The sequence below is a fragment of the Myodes glareolus genome, chromosome 8, assembly GCF_982192425.1.
Source record: "Myodes glareolus chromosome 8, mMyoGla1.1, whole genome shotgun sequence".
Taxonomy (NCBI): domain Eukaryota; kingdom Metazoa; phylum Chordata; class Mammalia; order Rodentia; family Cricetidae; genus Myodes; species Myodes glareolus.
Genome location: NC_142033.1, coordinates 70,244,365 through 70,266,060, shown reverse-complemented (window position 1 = coordinate 70,266,060; position 21,696 = coordinate 70,244,365). Strand labels below are relative to the sequence as shown.

The following is a 21,696-nucleotide window of genomic DNA, read 5'->3' as shown; positions in this document are numbered from 1 at the left end:
ACTGCCTGGAGGTGGCAGTGTTCTCCACAGGGTGGGGACTTGGTTGGAAACAGGTGGTTTCAGATGAAGTGGCCCTCAGTCCTGTTGGATGTTGGATTAGAATAGTTCAAACCGACTAGGTGGTCATGCCAGATAAGAGTGAGCCTTTACCTGATGCCTGGGGTCTACAAAGACAAGGGCACACACAAAACAGAGGCAGGAGCCACTGGGCCACAAGCAGAGGCCGGAAGAAGCAGGAAGGACCGTGCCTTGGGAACTCTGGAGGCTGTACCCTTGTCTCTGACTCCTGGCCTTCAAACCCTAAGAGAACAATTTCTGTCGCAGTCTGTTACGACAGCCATAAACATAGTGACAACCTAAAGGTTTCTCTCCTGGGAAATGGGCTTCACACACCCATTTGTGATTTCACACACTTAAGACACTGGCATCCCGCCTACTGCAAGAAGCTCCGTGAAACCAGCAACATGGTGACAGTCACGTAAAGGTGGCACCTTTCAGCACCCTCTGCAGGCTTCACCTTTACCTCAGCCTATAGGATGACCCTCACTCCACCCATGCCACAGATGTGGAACTCAAGGTTTGGCTCAGCCAGGGTCCCAGAAGCAGGGGACTGTAAGTCAGGTGGCGGGAGTCTGGTCCCTCACTCCAAGCACAGGTCCTGGAGCCCTGGAGTCCTAGAGACCTAAAACAGGCTGCTCCTACTGAGGTCTCCAGAGACAGTAGTCAGTAACCCTAGCCAAGATATGCATTTCATTGGTTAACATAAAGAGACCCGGAGTGGCCTCTGGCCTGGTCACAGACACAGGGGCGCCACAAGTTCCACGCTAGCATGGGCGTTCTTGTCATGGCCTGCAATGAACAAAAACTAGAGTTCAACACTTGGGGCCCACTGATTTTGTCTTGTCCTGACCTCAAGGACACATTCAAAGGGCCAGGTCACAATTAGCCGTTGGTCTCATCTGAGCAATCTTGACAGTCTAGCAGAAGAACCCTGGGGTGCTGAGTGCCAGTCTCTAACAGTTCCCTGGCAGGGTTCTGGCACAGCCCGACCCTAAACAAGCCAGAAGAAAGAGGAAGGTGGAATACTATTCTTAGATACAATTGTGGCAAAGCCTGGCTCTACCAATCACAGTCGACCAGCAAAATCCATGCCCCTGTCCGGAGCCCCCTTACCTGCACTCGGCTCTTCAGAGAACCGCCTTCCAGGCCCGGGGACACAGGTGCCAGGTGGCTACTTCTGGCTCAGCTCCTTGCTGACTGTCCGGCCCACAGGCTGTCTGTCTCCAGCTGGCCTGGACAGGCAGGGGCCGCCCACAGCCGGCTGGCTGACTGATCAGTACGGCCACCGCCCCCCTGTTTCCTGCCCCACTTCCTCCCTGAGCCTAGGGGCCTGGAGACCCAAGGCGGGCTGAGTACTCCAAGCTCTCCACTGACCGGTTGATCATTAGCTCCTTGTGGACCAGAGCCAGGCCTTGTCACTGCCTGCTCACTGCCAGCCCCGTGCTCTGTGGTGAAGGCTGGGGACACCCTCAGTGCTGAGATTGGGGAAGTCCACCGGAAGCCGGCCCTCAGGCCCTGCTAACCCCAGTCCAGCTCTCTGTTCCCCTTTCCCTGCTACACACATGCATACACATGCATGCAGACATGTGGGTGGCCTTAGAGACGTGTGTGGGTACGCAGACCTTGCACATACGTCCGCATGCACACACACGAAATACACACGGGCTGGCACCACCTCAGCCTTCTGACTCCAAGGGGTCCATTCTGGAGCAGACCAGCCTCCTTTTCAGCTTGTAGGTACCACAGCTTTGGAGCCGACCTGAGCGGGTAGACACTTTCCTTTCCCACAGGCTATAGCCTGACTGGAGAACTTCCCCATGACCCAGATTGAGGCCTGCCTCTTATTCTCAGGCCCGTGCAGCACCCACCCTGAAAGATGGGGCTGGTCTGTCCGCCACACTCACTAGGCACTGTGGGTATCTCTCCCCACTGTCTGTCTTCATTTGTGAGGAGTTCTGAGGATATAAGTACACTGTGCTTCACCTCCCTCTCCGGAGAACACAGACCCGTGGGATGCTAGCCTTCCACCAGGCCTATTTTTCTGAAAACTGTGTCAATAGAGGTTCCTGCAAGCCCACACCCATACATGGGTCTGGAAGCATTTCCTCTCCCGGCTATTGTCCCCACTGCGCCCAAACCAGTATCCTGTTTGTCTCAGAAGCTGCTCTCTTGGTCCAAGGCCAGGGGGATTTTCTGAGAGTCTGCCCCAGTGTGTACAGGACACTCCGGGACCATCCAGCGGGGCAACTATCTTTCTGATCCAGGGCTCTTCAGTAAGGTCATCCTGAAGTTATGAGGTACAAAACAGAACCACATAGCTCTGACTTCCAGAGGACCACTCAAACCCCAGCCTGCCTCTCCTGAGATCCCTCTAGAAGAACTTGTCACTTTCCTGAGCCTCAGTTTCCCCTTTGCAAAAAGTAGAGTTGGGGGGCACTCAGCTCCCACAGTTCTGACCCATGACATGGCTGTAGCATGTTCAAGTTGTCATTGCCATGATGCTGATCCCTTGGGTAGATCATGCCATGGGACTTTGTGACAGCCCCGTGACCCCAACAGGCTTGATATCAAATAGACTTAGAGAGGTATTTTTCCCAGGGCCCCTCAACTTAGGCAAGCACTGGAACCAGGGTCTTTTCTCCCTATCCCCTCACTCCTTGCAGCAGGCCCTCCTCCTAGGAACCCCAAGAATCAGACCCTACCCTGAGAGGTGAGGTCTCCAGAGCATCTCAAGTGTATGCTTAAAACGCCAAGCCAAACAGCAGCGGCCCCACTTCTCTTGTCCCTCTTCATCACATAACTTCCTGGGTGCTCCTGAGATGCATTAGGCGCAAGAGTGACCCGTGACCACTTCTCACCCCGCCCCACCTCTTGTCCCAGCTCCTCTCATTTCCTCACCTGCCCCAGGAGGGGAAGTCACAGATGGAGCCACATGGAAGGTATGCTATCCTCCTCAAGGAGGACTCGCCGAGAGAAGCTCGCCTTCTGAGGCAGGCTTTCCCTGTCCACCCAGGCCAATGAGGCACACATTGAATGAAGTCATGGGCACAGCTACTATTTTGGACTGTCCTGTGACTATTAAATGCAAGAGTAGGATGCATCTAAGACAAGGGGAAGAGCCATCCCTGGGAGGCCATGGTGCCATTATACCATAATGGGGACAAAAAAAAGTTCCTGGCCCTCTCACCCCACATCCTTGTTCTCCCCAAACATACTCTGAGGCTAATTCCACCTCCTCTGCATAGTGTCCCTTTGTGTGACACACTCAAAGGCTTCTTTGGAGACAAGGGTGCCATTGCAAGGATCTTCTGCTCCAGACCCTACCTGTGGAAGAGTCCACATCTGCCCACCAGGATCCAGCTGTGGCTTGAAGCCCCAAAACTGTGGTGGTCCACTGTATGAACTCTGACACCAGGATGCCATGACTGACTTGGACAGTGATGAGAAGGCCTTGGAGGGCAGACAAGGTGGACAACAGAAGCAGGACTTCCTGGAAGTGGAAGATTCTAAGCCAAACTCTGGAGGGAAACTAGGCAAAGATGTATTATTGTGAGGGGTCTCCAAGGGGACAGGTGAGCTCTGAAAACCACTTAAGTCTAAGCATATCCCAGAGGACTAAGCCTCTGGAAGCAACTCACACCCTAACATGGGCAGCTAGGAGAGGCTAGCCGCCCTGCCCTGAGGTTAATCTGTAACAGACTATAAAAATGTTGAGCTCAGTAGAGCAGAGGCCTCCAGCAGAACCTTAAAGATCTTTATAGAACATGAAGACAAGCATACTTTAAGGCCCAGAGAAGAAATGTGTTTAGCTTTGCTGACCATCGGGTCTGGTATAACTCTGCCATCATAATGGGGCATTAGAGAAGTAGCCAAGGATAGGCATGACCATCCTCCACCACCACTTTTCACAGCAGGGGACCAGGTCTGGCCTGTGAGTGTGGTCTGTAGACCGCTCTGTTGAGGCCTCGAGGCAGAGAGGGTCATGCTGGCCTGGATACCTAAGCTCACTTAGGCCCCTGTGACAGACTGAGCATGCAAAGAAAGGCTCAATGTGTGGGGAATTCCTGTTAGGATATGAGATGGGGCTAAGAGATGGTTCAGCAGGTGATTTGCGTAGAATACAGCAATGCAAACTTTCTCTACTCTAAGAGGAGTGGACGCAGTCACACAGAGGACAGTAAACCCTCTGTTTTCTCGTGGGCAGTGGTTCTAAATGAAGACTTTTGGGTGACAAGGCAGCAATTGACATCCTTCAGGATTGCACACGGGGAAACCGAGGCTTGTGAAGAGAGCCACCCTCGGCCCCTTGCACAGGAAAGAGGGATTTCAATGTATTTTCATTTCCAGGCTAATTCTTAGAGATCAGCCCTGTCTACACACGAGTACAGCCTTGGGGGTGCACCCTAGCCTTATTCTCCCCGTGTCAAAGCTGCCAGCCCTGAAACCAGTTTGTGTCTCCGCAGTGTCCTGTACCTCAACAGAATGACCCCAACCACACCTCTAAGGCAAACTCATCCCTGACCCCCACCTACCCTGAGAGGCAAGCTGGTGGGTGTTGAGTGTCCTTGCTGGGTGGCATCCTCTGCACAAGCTGTCCCTCCACGTGCACTCCCTGCTTGTACAATACTAACTGGGGCAGCACAAGTCTGGGGCTGGAGGGTAGCTGCTGTGTGCACACATGGGTAGGCCTAGAACCCTGTCTGCCCCGCAGGTGCTGATCTGTTGCTATTGTTGGCTCTGGTCACTGGAGCCAGCCCTGAGTAAAAAGGCTCTCCAGCCCTGGATCGTGAGAGCTGCTCTTTGCAAAACAAAGGAAGAGAGAAATGGGATCTCAGATAATTGAGGGCCACTCAGGCCAGATGAATAGACAGACAGGTCACCCAGGAGGAGGCTCACAGGAAGTCAGAATCAGTTCCCTTGCCTCTGACTGCCCAAAGGCACCTGCTCCCGGCAAAGGAGATGTGCCAGACTTAGGGTAGTCATACCGGCCAGTGGTGTCCAGTGATGTGACACCAGCCAGTGGTGTCCAGCATCACCCTCCAGCCTGGGAAGTCTCTGACACTGCAGCTTACAAAGTCCACAATCACTTCTCTCCCTTGAGTGAGCCTCAGTCGGCCAGGTCTCAGGGACTCCCCTGAACTGCTCTCCATCTGGGGCAAGGCAGTCAGAAGAAGGGTATGGGGCCTAGCACTCCACATAGGGAGACCAGTGCACAGGAAAGAAACTAGCCACAGAGAGCCCTTCTTCTCACTGGGTGTCTAGGTTACCATGCTAGGACCATGTCCCCATCCAGGCTGGCAGCCAACAAAACTCCAGCAGCTTGTCCCTCAACAGCGAAGAGTGGAGATCTCACAGGATAAGGTCACAGAGCTGGAAGGGGTCAGATCTTCAGACAGTCTGGGTCCTGAATAGAAAGTTCTAGACTGGCACCATGTGGGCACTTCATGGCTGCCACTTTACCAGAAAGTTTAGGAAAGTCTTGTCCCAGTTCATAAATGACATGCCAGGATACTAGGCCCCAAACCCCATGAGTTCTCTCTTCCTAGAGCCCTTGTGCTCCCGACTTTGGGTACAGGCCTTGCCTGGACTTACTGACATTGCCTAGAGCCCAGTTATTCTTGGGATGATCCTGGCAACGGCTTATGCAAACATCAACCAGTCTAAGCGCACACTTCCCATGCACCTCTGTGAGAAACAAAGTTATATTGGCTAAGACCTCTTTCCGGAAACTGAGGTCCCCAGGTCATATTACTGCCCTCTAAGGTGGGCAGGAGGACTTGAGGCAGGGATTTCTGCAGACCTGCCCCCTGCCCCCCAGTGTCAGGCACAGGCTTAAAATGGGGGCAGTGGCTCTGAGGTCACTTTGGTTGTTACGGAGGCACAAACAGACACACTTGCTCTCTCAGCCACTTTCCATTCTTCACTCCTAGCCAAGCCTCAAGTGCTGCCGGTGTGCCTGCCACGCCACACACCCCAAGCTACCTTTGCTTCAGCTATAGGCTCAACATCAGCTGTGGATGCCAAAGGCCCCCTTCCTGATCTCTCCAACCAAGCAAACTGCACGTGCCCAGTCCTCCTTAGGTCCTGCTCTGGTGCCAGCTAAGTGGGAGGGGATTGCTTACTGTGGAACATCATGGATGGCCCTGGAGAGACAGAGGGGCATCCGCAGGCAAGCCCTCCCTGCCTGCTCTGAGCAGGAAGCCCCAAGGTGACAGCCACACCTGCACCCTTCACAACCCTGGAGTCCAGCTGTGATGTTTCCCAAGTGATGTAATGGAGGAGTGACCAGAGGGATCACTACTTTGAGGCCAAGCCAGGTGTGTACTGTGGGGTCTCTTCTCATCTGCTAAAGGAAGGGGCGTGCCCTTCGCCTCTATTCGTACTATTCGTACACAAAAGACAACCTGGAGACAGACACCTATCTCCCACTGTTCACCCCCATACACTACTCTCCTCAGAGGTGACTGAGGAAGAGCAGGTTCTAGAGTCGACAGCTCAGATGAGTCCTCTGGATAGCTACCTCAAATTCAGCCTCCAGGTCTGCCTGGCTCAGCACCTGCTAGGTATGAAGAAGCAGGGGCACAAAGGAAACCGTTATCTCTACTCTCATGATATTTCAGCAGGGTATGAGTAGAGACGGACCAGTGCTGAGCATCAGAGTTGTGGCGGAGCCACCCACAAGAGTTCACGGTCAAGTGGCAATGGTAGCCATCGGGGCCAGACAAATAAAACAGCTCCACCCCCAGCGCTGGGACAAGGCAGGCAACAGGCCAGTGACTAAATCTTGGCTGTAGATGGCTGGAAATGGCCTGGCGGTGGGGTGCCCAGACAGCTGTGGCTCAGGAAATGTGACTGAATGCATTTCCATACGGTCATGGAGTGGCTGGAGGTGCCAAGAGGTCAGAGAATACAATTGGTGGACTGATGGACTGATGAATCAACCACAGATAGGTAGATAAACAGATAGGCCGATAGGCGGACAGACCGATAGATAGATAGATAAATAGATAGATAGATAGATAGATAGATAGATAGATAGATAGATAGATAGATAGATAGACAGATAGATGGGTGAATGAATGATTGGTGGCTCAACAGGTGCCCACTGTGATATGACTATGCCAAGAGGACACTGGTACTCACTTGAAAAGGTCCCAGTGGATGCAGCTAGAACAATTTGAGCAAGAAAATGAAGCAGCAGGTGGGGGACAGCTCAACACGTGATGTCTGTTCTTGGCTGTCAGCTTGCCACATCCACAATGAGCTAAAACCCAGGTGGCCAAGCATGCCTGTGAAGGATTTTTCTTTTCTTAATTAAAGTACTTGAAGTGGGAAGATTTATTTTTAATCTGGGAAGACCCACCTTTCATGTGGGCCACACCTTCTGCTGGCAGCCTCTGTAAAGGATGTGGAAGAAGGAAGCTTGCTCCCTTTGTCTGCTCTCGCTCACTTTGGCAAGCCCATTCCCTCATCGGATTCGGAGCCTAGTTCTTTAGGATTCCAGCATATACTGAAGACCACTTGAGACATCCAGCCTCGTGGACTGAAAAACTACCTCCAGACATTGTTGAAGTAGCTGAACTACAGATGGTAAAGCATTCTAATAAATTCTCTTTATATGTTGACAAAATTTATATTCATTCTATCAGTTCTGTTCCTCTAGAGAACCCCGACTAATACACAAGGTATAAGATCATGGCCCTAAATCTAGCTAAGCGTGGTGCTTTGAATGAGTATGGCTTCTATAGGCTTATATATTTGATTTTTTGTTTTGTTTTTGTTTGTTTGGTTGGTTTTGGAGACAGGGTTTCTATGTGTGTCCTGGCTGTCCTGGAACTCACTCTGAAGTCCAGACTGGCCTCCAATTCAGAGATCTGCCTGCCTCTGCCTACCGAGTGCTGGGTTTAAAGGTGTGCACCACCACTGCCTGACCATAGGTATATATTTCAATGTTTGGTTCCCAGTGGGTGGACTGTTTAGGAAGGATTAGGAGGTATGTGGCCTTGGAGGAGGTGTGTCCTCGGTGCGGGGCCTTTTAGGTTTCAAAAGCCCACACCAAGGCCTGTGTCAAGCTGCCCCTGCCGTGGATCAGTACGTAAGGTCTCTCAGCTACCGCTCTAGTGCCACGCCTGCCTCTTTGCCCCCAGGTTCCCTGCCACGATTGTCACTGATTTATCCTCTGATACTGGAAGCAAGCCCCAGTTAAATGCTTTCATTGGGAATTTGCCTTGGTCGTGATGTCTTTTAACAGCAGTAGAAAGGTTATTGAGACAGTGTCTTGGGTTTACTATTGCTGCGAAGAGATGCCATTGGCCACAGCAACTCTTTTAAAGAAAACATTTAGTTGAGAGTAGTTTGCTTACAGTTCAGAGGCTCAGTCCATTATGATCATGAAGGGGAGCATGGCTGTGTGGAGGCAGACAAGGTGCTGGAGCCGGGAGGGCTGCATCTTGCAGACATCAGGAAGTTGACTGTCATACTGAGGGAAGAAAAAGACCTCAAAGCCCAACCCTACAGTGACACACTTCTAACAGAGGTGTAGCCAAGATTAAAGGTGTGCCCTCCAGCTTCAAGGTCTGAATTAAAGGTCTGTGTTATCCAGCCTCCTCCACTCCCTGTGAGCGTCTGTGAGCCAAATACATTCAAACTCTCACAGACAGTAGGTAAACGGGGTGGGTAGGGGGACGACACAGACCACCCAGTGCATTCCACAAACATGTTACTCTCCTACCCCGACTGCAAGAAACCTGGCAATTACTCCCTAAGTGTACCATACATGGTGACCTCCCCAGGACAGTTTAGAGGGGACCAGAGCAACCCTATCATACAGACTCATGACCAGAAAAGCAAGGGGACAGGGTTAGTACCAACAGCAGGGTCCTGGGAACCCATCACCCAATCCCACAAACCCAGGCAAATCCTACTGTGTATGCAGAACGGGGTAGGGGGACACATGGGGGCATTCACTCTGCTCTGCAGTCAGGGAAGACTTTTAGAACTCAGTTTGGTGATTCTTGAGCAGGTCTTGGAGGCTGCATGGGTGTAGAGTGCTGGGCAGCGTGAGACTCAAGGTGGACGAGTCCCAAGTGGACCTGACAGAGGAGGGAGGTGGAGGCAAGCACACGCCACGGTGAGACACATCTGCAGTGGCGGTCCCAGTCCTCCTTTACCCCTGAGGGGACAACAGTGGGGACGAGAAACAGTTGGGTAACAGACCTCACCAGACACCTACATTTAAGCAATGGTAGTCAAAAGAGGGCTGACTTCCCCATTCCTATCTATTACCTTAAAACTTGACAAGATGTTGACTGGCCCCCGACAAGGCCCCCTTTGTCACTGCCAAGGTTAGATCAGCAGCACTGACATCCGTCACCACATCCTTGGCAGGTAGCCAAGATCAGAGCACCACTAGGTCACCAACACTTGCAATCACAATAGCTGTCACCTTTGGCCAGCGGCCTCATTCCTGGATACTCCTGTTCAGATTGCTGCCTCCGGTGTGGGGACAGGTGCCAACCAACCCAGCTGTTTACAACACCCAGAGCCTTGGAAATAGCCTGGTGTCAGATAAGTCGCACTTCCTCCCACACTGCATAGCAAGTGCAATGATAAAGAGCCAGGGCTTCCCCTGCATGCCCACGAGGTATGCTCTGGAGACACAGCGGGCAGGAAGCAAGGCAGGAGCAGCCACATACCACCTGGGCACTGGAGCCCACTCCGTTCCTCTGCATGGGAAAAGAGACCAGGTACTTAGGATGCATGGGGCCTGCAGAGAGGGTGTCACATGGGAGTTCAGGGGACTTTGGAGTGAAACCATCTGATGACATTGTGAAGATGGGTGTGGCACCCTGGTGTTCTCAGGAGACACTGACCAGCACAGCACAAAGAGCAGACCTCAGTGGAGACACAATCAGGGGGATAGGGGGACACTCTAAGACATGTAGGCAAAACAAACAAACAAACAAACAAAAATAATTCCATGGGTTACAAATGCATGGTGGATCTTATTAAAACTGAAGGAGGGGGGGTCCTTGGAAATAATACATTCAGGGATTTGAATGTGGAGAGGCCTCCAGTCATATTAACATCTGCACTAGATCCTGAGTGGATAACCCCTTGTGTTGGTTACTTGTTTGTCTAGCATAAGCTAGGGCCAGCTGGGAAGAAGGAATCTCAATGGAGAAACTGCCTCTCTAAGATTGGCCTGCAGGTTCCTCTGTGGGCCATTTTCTTGATAAATGATTGATGTGGATGGTTTTGGCAGGTGGTCCAAGGATATGTAAGAAAGCAAACTGGCTAGGCATACACATTTTAATTCCAGCACTTGGGAGGCAGAGGCAGGTGGATCTCTAAGTTTGGGGCCAACCTGGTCTACATAGTGAGTCCCAGGACAGTCAGAGCTACATGATGAGAGCCTGTCTTGAAACAAACAAAGGATAAAGCAGCACTCCTCCATGGCCTCTGCTGCAGTTTCGGCTTCCAGGTTCCTGCCTTGGCTTCCCTACAAACTGTAAGCTGAAGAAAGCCTTCCCCACACCAGCTGCTTTTGGACCTTGCATTTTTCACTACTGTAGAAATGATAACATCCCTGCATCACCCTACACCAACAGCAGGGGACAGAGGACTGTTCAGGACTCTCACATTGCCTGCGTCTGACATGTTCCTTATACTGAAGTCTATAACTCCCCTCCAGAGGACAAGGCTAGACACTTTTGGAGAACAAATGGCTGAGGCTCAGAGATGGGCACAGTGGATGGGATCCTGCTGAAGGTCACACCCCAGTCCTCCTACCTCAGCGCCTGCACAAGATTTTGGGCCACACCACCTCACGCTGCTAACTACAGAAACGAGGATTCTCCTACTATCCCGAAGCACCAGGGAAACTGAGGCAGTCTTTTGAAATGGCATCTTGTTCCAGATCTGTGGAATTGTGAGCCTCGGCCCTGCTGGGTGCCTGGAGGGCAGAGACACACCCTTCACCATGAACCAAGTTTGGCTAGAGTCAGGCTCCAATGTGTGCACGGGTTACAAAGGCACCCTGGGGGGCAAGGAGACATTCCAGGGTTTATGGCACCCAGGGACAAACAGATTCTCAGGAGACCTACCCCTTTCTCTAGGGCCTGAGCTGGCCTTCTCAGCTTCAGTACAAAGTTCAGACACTCACCAGGCTGGGGTAGCCTTAAAATCCAAAGGCCAACAGACTCACTCAGTTACCACCCGTCAGTCCTGACCTAAGAGGGGAGGGGGATGGGAGGATGTCAGAGCCCTACTGTTCCCAGCGGCTGGTAGCTGGCAGGAGCTTTAGCCCCTGGGAGGAGAGGCCTGTGCTGGGTTGAGAACAGAGGAGTTTGGGAAAAAAGCACAGAATTCCTGACCTTTCGTGTTGGTGTCCAGCAAGTGGGAAACACTAAAAGGCGGTCAGTAGCCTGCCGTCAGATCCCAGACCCTGCAGGACTCCTGCTTGTCTACAGGGTGCCTGGTAATGTACAGTAGCAACTATGGTCACTGGCCACATGCAGACACTGCTCTGGGCACCCAGCAGTACAGCCTCAGTGGATAAATGAGGAGATGATGCTCAGAGGAGTGGAGTTGCCCTAAGACACTCATCCAACACGTGTGGCCCTGAGACCGCGGGGACTTCACTACTCCACAAGGCACTGAATCCAGTCTGGCTCTGAGTAGTGTGGGGAGACCACGCCCTCCTCTTCAGACCTGACATCAGCCCTGACAGGGCCCAGTTCCACACACTTTTCAGACTGGAGGACACCAGGGTCCCTCTCCTTGACCACAGCCACCTGGAACCTGTCCTTGCTGCTCCAGACCAGACCTGTTCAAGTGCTGGCCACCCCAGCACCCCCTCTATAGCCCACAGGTGAGCAGATTGTAGACCTCCCCCCCCCCATGGGGGGCAGACCCAGCAGAACTGTCTAGAACTTACCCTGCCTGGAGAGCAGACGCTGCCAAGGAGGAAGGGGTGGCTAGGGAGCCTCCAGGTCCCTCACCTGCACGGGATGACTGTCTCAGTCCTCAGGAGGCCCTGCCCAGGCCACTGGGCTCCAATCAGACAACCTGAGTCATCAGTCGGCTGGGCCCGCCCTGCTGGGAAAGGGCCAGCCTCCTTTTGACCTTCCTCCTCCTTATCAGTCGTCAGCTCTTGGTCAGCATTCCCCTGCAGGGCGGAGGAGCAGTTTAGGAGCTCTGCCCAGGCTTTGGGGGGTGTGAGAGGAGCCCAGACTACAGAGAGCAGTGGCAGGGCATTAGGACAGCTCGCAGAGGAAAGGCTGTGCTAGGATGCTCACGGCTCGCTCACTCTCACCCGGTGGGATGACTGACTGGAGTTAGCCACACTGGGAGAGCATTTACTCTATGCCTCCAGGCCCCGTGTACAGCCATGGAAGCGACAGCAAAGATGGGCAGGTCTTCCAGGTGGTGTCTAGAGAAACTATTCCCAAATGTGGATGTCCCTAAAGTTAGGACCTGGCCCCTACACTTGCTTTGTGAGGGTGACAAATTTGGGTTCTTTTTAAGAGCTGCTAAATGATCCTCGTCAGCCAGGTCTGCGAATTCCCCGCCCTAAATATTACTCCTGCTATCAACAGGTGGCTGTAACCCTGCCCGCCAGGGCCCCCTAGCTGCCAAGGTGAGGCTGCTGTCTCCTGACCGACTGGATGACGCCAAGAATGTGTGTGTTTCAACCTTTCTGGGCTTCCCTTTCTTCCCGTTCTGAATGAACCCATGGAATTTCAGCGCGGGAGCAAAGGATGAGATAGTAACGCAGAGGATTTGGCCTCCGTGCACGCGTGGGCGTGCACGAGCTTGCACACAACCCCCACCCCTGTGTTTTTTTATCAGTCATCCTGCGGGATTCTGACACTCTATTTACTGTTGTTTGTACTGGTGGGGGGGGGGGCGGGGGACAGAGCCAACTCAGCAGGGAGGCAGGAAACACCGACGCCAGCCAGGCCGAGGGTTTGTCAGGAGCTGGCCACTCATTCTTACCTGTGCAAATGGACCCCTGAACCAATGGGATTCTAGCTGTGTGGCAACTCTCTTTGCATTTTTTAGGATGTACATGGGATCTGCTCTCAAATCTCTGTTCCTTGACGATACCATGTCCTCAGGGGACCCTGGCACTGTTCCTCTGTCCAGGCCTTGCCTTCTTCCCTGCTCTATTCTGTGTGTGCATGCCTGTGGTTCCAAGGCTGCTCCAGGCCCTGGGATCCTGCCAGCCCTTGCCATGAGCTCTCCAGCTCTGCAGTGCACACTGGTGACCTCTCTCACACCTATCTGTCACCACCCAGGCAGGGCTGCTGCTGGCTGACACCTCGCGTAGACAGGTATGGCAGAACCTGTGTGACTGGGAGATCATTCCCTCCCCCTCTGCCCCTAGTGACACTGTCTGGTAGGAACTGGTGGCCCTGGAGTGCATTATCATTAGCAGAGTGGCCAGGCCTGGGGCCTTAGAAAAGGTTAGTCCAACCTGCTCCCCCACCTCTCCAAAGGCTTGTGTTACCAGGCGCCTTGCTGGGTGCCTCCCTTGTGCCTTCAGTCTGGGTGTCCCCTGATCAACAAGCTTTGCAAAGCTGTCCCTTTTCCAGGCTCACAGATTGACTTGAGCAGTGGAATTGCTATGAGGGAATGTCATCCTGGAAGGTCCCAAATGGGGGTGCGGGGACTGCAACAGAGCAAACGGCTCCCATGGCTCCCCCAACCCCGAAGGGCAGGACCAGGAGGCTCATTTACACTTAGAGGCTCAGTGCTCTGCCTCCCTGACCTGACTGGTCCCCTCACAGGGCCCACACCTTCCCTCCCAGCTCCATGGCAGGCGACAGGTACCTCTTACAGTTTAGTTGAGTATAGTGGGAGAGACGGCCTAAAGCTCTCTAAGTAAGCTTCTGCCAGAACCCTCTGAACTCCTGGCACTAGCAGGTGCCCTCTTTACCTTCCAGATTGTGGCAGCATCAGGTAGTGGTTCCCTACCTTGTCCCCAGGCCACTGTGTGCCAAGAGACACACCTTAGGGGGCACACCATGAGCTGCCCCTTCTCCGGTTCTGCCTATGAGCTTCTGACAGCAGCCTTGCACCGCACTTACCTCCTTCAGGCTAACTTGTCTGAGCTCAGAATTCACAGGAAGTGCATGGAACCCCAACACAATCCGCCGAAGAGGACCGGCTCTGTGGAGCCTGACTTCATTTAAAACATGGATCCATTACGCAAGTCCTAAAGCCAATGTCTTAGCCTTTAAAGAACATATTGGATGTCTGGAGCCAAGAGCTGGAGTGGAGGCACACACCTTTGTCCTGGCAGGTGGATTTCTATGAGTTCAAGGCCAGCCTGGTCTTCTTCAGGACAGGTAGGGCTGCGCAGACAGACCTTGTCTTAAACAAACAAACAAACAAACAAATACATAAACAAACAAAAAACAGTAAAGCAAAGCTCCCTTTTTTCTTGTCCAGTTTTTACCCTCAAAGTGCTGGTCAGGACACCCCAATTGTTCATGCTGCTCCTGAGGACAGATTTTCAGATGCCACCAACCTGAGGTGGATCCCCCTCCCCTGCCTATATTGTAAACTCCTGCATTACTGATCCCAAGAGCCACTTATGTCCTTTATGGCTATACAAAAGTTCCTCCCCCAGCCACCTCTGTTTCTCCATCTCTACTCGGGACAACATCTGCTTCTCTAAGGAACATCCGTGCTGCTCAGATTTAGTGTTTAGTGTCCCCGTCTAAAGAGGATGATCCTGTCCTGGCTTGCCACTTCTTCCAGGTGGAAACCTGGAAGACAAACAGGCACTAGGCTAAAAGGGATCGGGGACAAGGCTCAGACCCTTTCTGCTGAGAACTGACCCCTTCAAGTTGTCCTCTGACCTCCTCACCCTGTGTGTGTGTGTGTGTGTGTGTGTGTGTGTGTGTGTGCCACACACACACAGAGTGGCCTTGATAGAGGTCTCAGGATGGAGACAGGCTGCTAGTGAAGCAAGAACGGAGTCTCAGCCAGAGGCCTAACTTCAGGCCGCCTCTCCCAACACCAGTTCTCATCTCGTGTGTGTTCCTGGCACTGCGTTTGGACTATGTGACCTCAGTAAGGGCCCTCACCTCAGTAAGGGCCCGACTGAGGTGGGTCAGGCCTGTTTTCTTGTCCCCTGCCTGTGGCCTGCTGGATTTCTGCTTTTTCTAGTCTAGCTTCTCAGGAAGTCCTAGGCTGCCCTGACACCACCCATCAGTCAATCAAGCCCTCCTTGTGAAGACTGCAGCCCTGTCTCTAAGGAGCTGTCTGTCAAGGCCTCACAGCTCCCCAACTTTGTGTTGTTATTTATCTCACCCAGGACTAGGTGAGGGGGGCAGGCTGTGAGGGATCAGGAGACTTCCTCCGGTCATGGTCATACAACCACTCCTAAATGCCACTTGTGTGACCCAGGAAGCCGGGCCACAGGTTAGGTGGGGCAAGAAACAGGAGAGTGAGGGGGCAGGGCTCATTGCAATTTGCAGTGAATGGTGGCTCCCTTCCCTTAGGCCTGCTGACCCATGCCTCTGCTCCTGACCTTGGGCGCTGAGGGGCTGTGTGGGCACCCCTGTCCGGGATAGCAGTGGTCAAAGTCACTACTGGATCTGAAGCAGTGTCCCATTTAAGAAACTGTAAAAGCAGTTTCTTGGAAGGAAGCAGGAATGAGCAAGCACAGATCCTGCAAGATGTGTGGGCAGGCCACAGCTTTGACAAAAGGCATTGCTGTCTAGAACATTCCAGAATCCAGATGACCTGGCAGAGCAGCTTTTTTTTACTGTGTCCCTGCAGCGTGTGGTGGTCCTGGCTGCTGGATGCCAGTGCCATCACTCATAGCCATGTGGCCTGGAAGTTTCCTCCCTTGGGCCTGCTATTTGCTCACCTGTGTGCAAAGGGGACAGGATACAGGGTCAGTGAAGGATTACAAATAGTATATGGGAGCCCACAATCCAGCATACAGTGAGCCCTTCTCTCTTTGGCTTCACTGAGACAGTCTACACAACCCTGCCTAGTTTCTAACTCACTGTTTAAACCAGTAGACCTGATCTCAGCCCCCCAAGTACTGAGAGTAAAAGTGTACATGCAAGGTTCTGTTTTGTTTTCTTGAAAGAGTTTTTCCCTGTCTCGCTTTTAGAGACAGAGTATCATTATGCTGTCTGGATTAGCCTTGAACTCCTAGGCTCAAGGAAGCTTCCTGCCTCTTCCTCTGCCTCCTAAACACATAGACTACAAAGGTGTGATGCAGTACCCAGTGTTTCTGCTTTAAACTGCACTGTCATTCAACTATTCCTGCAACAATAAAATCTGCCCACCCCCTCTCCAACAGACCCTCATGAATACTTCCGCTCCATGGGTAGTGGTCAAGCTGGTTAGGTTTAGATAAGCGCTGGAGGCTGTAGTCTGTCTGTCATTCACAGGTGCCGGGGGTGTTTCCTCAGTACCTGCTCATGTAGATCTCATAGCTGACTTGCCAGGTGCAAGGGGACATGCCCCCTTTTAAAGACAAGAAGAATGAGGCTCAAATGGGATATCAGGACCCTGGAGTCCCCCACAAAGGCCGGGTTGCACAGACAATTGGTGGGCCATAGATTAAGAGTCGAATTGCAGCGCCCTCTAGTGTCCGCCTATCTTTTCTTGCAAGAAAGCCCCTAGTTTGCTCTCTGAGAGGTGAGATAATTCTTTATCTGCCAGAGACACAACCCCCACCCAGTTCGACTCCTGCTTCCCATTTCCCCCAGGAATGGGCTTAGAAAAAGGGAGCAAGAGTCCAGAAACAGGATGGGCCTGTGAGACGTCTTAGCTAGTAAAGGCGGCAACCAAGCCTGGCAATCTGAGTTCAGGTCCTGGGACCTACATGGTGGAAGGAGAGACTTAACTCCTTCAAGTTGTCTCTGACCGCTTCCCCCATATGCACACTCACACATGTATACAAAATAAATAAGGAAATAAAAGGAAAGTGAAATAAAGAATATAGCAGCAATATATATATAATTTCTTTTTCTAAGACAGAGTTTCTTTGGCTGTCCTGGAACTTTCTCTGTAGAGCAAGCTGGCCTTGAACTCATAGAGATCTGCCTCCCTCAAAAGAGGCAGAGTGCCAGGAGTGCTGGGTTTAAATGCATGCTCCACCACCACCTGACTGTTTCCAATAGCTGCCGTTTCCCGGAGATGGGAGGTGGGAAGACAAATGGATGTCCTGGTCCGAGATAAAAGTCATACCTTCTTTGCTGCAAAATAGAAGTCTACTCTGATGCATGGACAATATTGCTGAGTATATTAGCAATGAAGGGATGATTACGCAGGCTCAGTAGGGTTTGTAAAACTGGGGTGAGAAACTGGAGTCTGGGGGCTATCCTATCATGGGTATGTCCTCCTTTTCTTTCTTGGTAGTGGGATGCTGGGAATGCTGTCTGGCACTTGCTGCCTTTTGCTCCCTCTGAACCCCTCCTGGAGCAGAACCTCTCATCTTTCCTTCTAGTTCTTGAGAGGGATCAGGTCACCCAGAGGCCCAGGACTTCCCTGAGTATGTCTGTCAGAAGAGGGAACACACAAGAGATGGGGGGACCTTGGGGTGTTCCACACTTAGGCAAAAGCAAACCCCAAGCCATTGGAGGGAGGCCATGCCAAGGATGCTTACGCTCAGTAGCATTTATTCATTCCAGTGGTATAAAAACCTGATCATCTGGGAGCTCAGGTTGGGCTTTGCAACAAGCAAAGTTCAAGTTCACATGGCCCAAAAAGAAAGGTTTCCATTGGGTCTGTCCCTAGAAGTTTAAAGGTAGATCTCAAGACTGACTTGATCCAGGGGCGCTTTGGGTTCACTCTTCTAGGATGCCCTGAATCTGATCAGGAGGGATCATTGAAATCATCTTTAAGGTAAGAGACACTTTTACTCAACTAGCTAGCCTCAGAGTTGCCAGGCTTGGGTCGTCTGCCCTCCTGGATAGACTTTGTGTCTAGGGGACTCTGGGTGATGGCTGATGTAGTCTAGCTCTGTCTTCACGGCCTGGGTTCATCCTGTGACCATCCAGAACCATCTGAGCTAGACACAGGTTTGACTTACTGTTGAATCAACTGCTGGGTGGGGTACCACGAGAAAGAGAGGAACTGGGAGTCAGGTAACTTGAGACTAGAAGAGACTCAAGCAGTCCCCTTTCCATCCTGGAGCCTAATCACACAATGGTCACAAGCTAGGAATACCTAGGCACCAAGACCTCAGAATTGGGAAGTAACCTAGCAGGAAACTGTCCCTTTACTCTGTTTCTGTGTAAGGTGAGGGCAGAGGCTTCCGTCAGAGATGCTAGGGTGTTCCTTCCGTGACAGCAGGCGGCAGTGGAGCACTCTCCCACCAGGGGGCAGTACAGTAAATACACTTGGGGTCTTGCTTGTTCTGTTCCAGAAGCCTCAGCAAGTATCCCCGGAAGTGGATGACATCACATATTTTCCCTGTAAAATTATGTGTAATTTTTATTTAAAGTTTTAAAGTATTTTTATTTATTGATATTAAAATGCTGTTTTTCTTTACTGTATGCATACTGTTAAAACAGAGATAGCGTGGCAAATAAGAGCACATGCTGATCTGGAAGAGGATCTGAGTTTGGCTCCCAGCACCCATGCTGGTCAGCTTATAGCCACTTGTAACTCCAGCTTCAGAGTGGATTCAATGCCTCTTGTCTCCCTGGGCACCTGCACTCATACGCACCATACTGGCACACGCACACACACACACACACACACACACACTTTAAAAATATTAATAATAAAGCTATACATATGTATACATATATAACACTTTGGGGACCCAGAGTAAACCCCAAACTTCTGTGTCCAGCAGCATAAAGGGACAGGAAGGAACAAAGGCTAGGAGAAGGAGCCTCCTCGTGAGGCATACACTGCATTGGTCGTGGCTGTGGGTGAAGCCCTGCTGGCTTTCCTATTTGGACCTGCAAGAGTAGTTGACACAAGTCTTGAGTAGCAAATGTGAACCCCACAGCAATGGTCTTAATCCCATGGATAGCAAGACGGATGTAACTGAAAATGCACCCCTTTGCCTGGACACGCAGTGGTGGAGATGGGCTGTGCTCAGCTGCTGTGCTTCCACCCATTGCACTGCACAGGCTCAGAGTTTGACCCCGGTCCCTGAGCAAGGCTAGGAGCTTGAGTGCAGCCCTGCAGCATCACCTCGTCTTTCCACACTATCCCTTAATCTAAATGTTCTTACCGCTGCTCTTAAGATCTTCCCACAGAAAGCTTTTCCTGGAAGGACACTCCAAGTACTCTTTAGAACAAGCTGGACTGTTAGCATTCTGTTCCTGAAGTTGAAAAGTCAAATGAGGCATTCCCCTGCCTTGGTTCTCTGACTCCATCCTTCACTTGGCTCCTTCTCTAACTCAGCTTCAGCTTTGCCAGCATGGAAAAGCTTAGCACCTGTGAAAGGGGGAACCCAGGATATGCAGGAGCCCAGGAGAACACCCAACTCTGCTACCCAAGAGGAAGTGACAGCTGGGCTGACGAGCCACCTGCGGGATAAGGAAGAGGCAAGTGGGGGCCTTCAGCAGGATGGCTTCAGGGACTGATATGTATTGCTAACAGGTGCTTTTGCCTTGCTGGAATAGGGATGGGAAGGCCAGGATGAGGACAGAGAGAGCAAAAGGAGGTGGCTGTGGCCACCCAAAAGGGATAGGACTTGGACCAGTCCTCAGCAGGAACAGGCCCAGGGACCCGAAGGCAGGACCTGGAATTGTGCCAAAATGGGTTCTCCGTTCTCAGATGTTAGGGGAACAAAAGTGGCAGCAAGTGCTAGGGTGCGGTGTGAGAAGCTGAGGGCAGGCCATACTCGGGCCAGGTCTGCCCTGTGGCACCTGGGAATCTAGGCTCTCCAGAGAAACCAACTGATAGAGACAGATGGATGGGTGGGAGGATGGTGGAAAAGGTGGCCTGGTGGGTAAGCGGATGATTAGGTGGGTGTCTGAGAGGGTAGGCAGATAGCAGATGGGTGCGTAGATAGGTGGGTGGGTGGGTGGATAGCTGGGTGGTGAGAGGGTGGGTGATGGACAGGTGGCAGAAGATGGGTGGTGGAATGGTGGATGAATATCTAGAAGGGTGGATGGATGATGGGTGAAAGTGTAGACAGATGGGTAGATGGATTGGTGGTGGTAGAAGGATGGGAGGGTGGGTTCAGTGTGTTTGCTTGAGTGAGGAGCAGAGCAGAGAGAGGGGTCAAGGTTTGAGAACCCAATGACAAGGATGAGAGTGGGTCAAACTAGAGGGAGAAATGGGAGCCTAGTGGGGGCGGCTTAGACAGCAAGTCAGATAAATGCGGGAACGTTTCCGCTTTGCAGAGTCATGCAGGGTTCCAGGCTATGGCAGAGCAATTGGGCTGGGTGGAGCAGAAGGCAGAGGAGAGACACTCGGGTGAATGGGAACAGAGTCGGTGCCACAGTGGGTGTGGATGGCTCCACAGAACACGAAGACCCTGGCAGACAGACATCTGAGCTGGACAGGCTGTGGTCTCAGGTTGTTTGGCATTGTTTTCATAGGCAGAAATCAGAACACTTACCTTAATTTTTCCCTGGCAGGACATTTGGCATTATCATGGAGCCAAATGACCCCTGCTCCCAGTGGCTTGGCTAGACTCTCTAAAATTATCCTGGTGGAGATGGCCCAGTGGCGTCACTGACCTTGTTCATAGCCTTGATGAAACTATGGGGCAGGTGGACTCATCACCAGGACGTCATGGTATGGGAGGAGGAGGAGCTAGGCCTGTGAAGCCTAGTGCAAAGTCTGCAGGAAAGGGCTGAGGGTCAGCTTCCCCATGTTCCACAGCACATGTCCTCTGAGACCCATTCTCTATGTGAATGAGGTTTACCCAAAAGTCATTGGTTGCGAGCCTGTAGGTGGCAAGTGACCATAGGCTTGGAGTTGCTCAGTGACACCAAACAGGCTCCATTCAGACAGGTCCTTCTCAGGTCCCAGGACAAGAACTGATCTCTCTGCCAGGAACAGCTGTCTTCTAAGACGCCACTGAGCTGTGTGTCCTCGTTGTCACTGAGTCGGTATCCCACTGGTAAATGGGACATGTGTCTGGCAGAATCCAGGGGATTCTGACCTTGGGGACCTGGTTCTGGTGACCTAGTTTGTTCTCACTTTCTTCCTCCTGCCCCAGAAGTCTGTACACCTGCCTATCCCTTCCCAGGGCAGCATCCACAGCTCTTGTGGGACCACAGAGTCCTTTGTGGAGCCTGAGACTGGATGCCTCATATGTTAGGTTGAGTTATGTGCACTGCAAAGACAAGTCTTAGCCCCTCCCTTCCATGCTGGCCTCTGCTCTGTCTGCTTCATAGAGGGGCAACGTTTCTTTTTCTTTTTTCCTTTTTTTAAAAATTTATTTATTATGTATATACAGTGTTCTACCTTTCCACCATGTGGTTGCTGGGAATTGAACTTGGGACCTCTGGAAGAGCAGTCAGTGCTCTTAACCACTGAGCCATCTCTCCAGCCCTGAGGGATATTTCTTCGCCAGAGATGGTTAGGTTCTCCCTACTCAAGGCCTTGGAGTAGTGGTTCTCAACCTTCCTGATGCTGCTACCCTTTATAAAGTTTCTCATGTTGTGCTGATCCCAACCATACAGT

At 51.9% G+C, this 21,696-nt stretch overlaps 1 protein-coding gene across 3 annotated transcripts in view; it reads right to left on the bottom strand.

Moving 5' to 3' along the window:
• Sh3tc1 (SH3 domain and tetratricopeptide repeats 1) overlaps positions 1–12,121 on the bottom strand; it is a 44,477-nt gene extending 32,356 nt beyond the window's left edge. The window contains exons 1-2 of one of the 3 annotated variants that reach the window (XM_087909097.1): positions 11,999–12,079; positions 7,204–7,349 (exon numbers count right to left, since the gene is read on the bottom strand). The gene's annotated coding sequence lies outside the window, so the exon portion shown is untranslated. Of the gene's footprint in view, positions 1–1,173; positions 1,507–7,203; positions 7,350–11,998 lie in introns of those variants that run through there. The other 2 variants (XM_087909095.1, XM_087909096.1) reach the window with 2 other exon arrangements.
• Between the last annotated feature and the right edge of the window lie 9,575 nt (positions 12,122–21,696).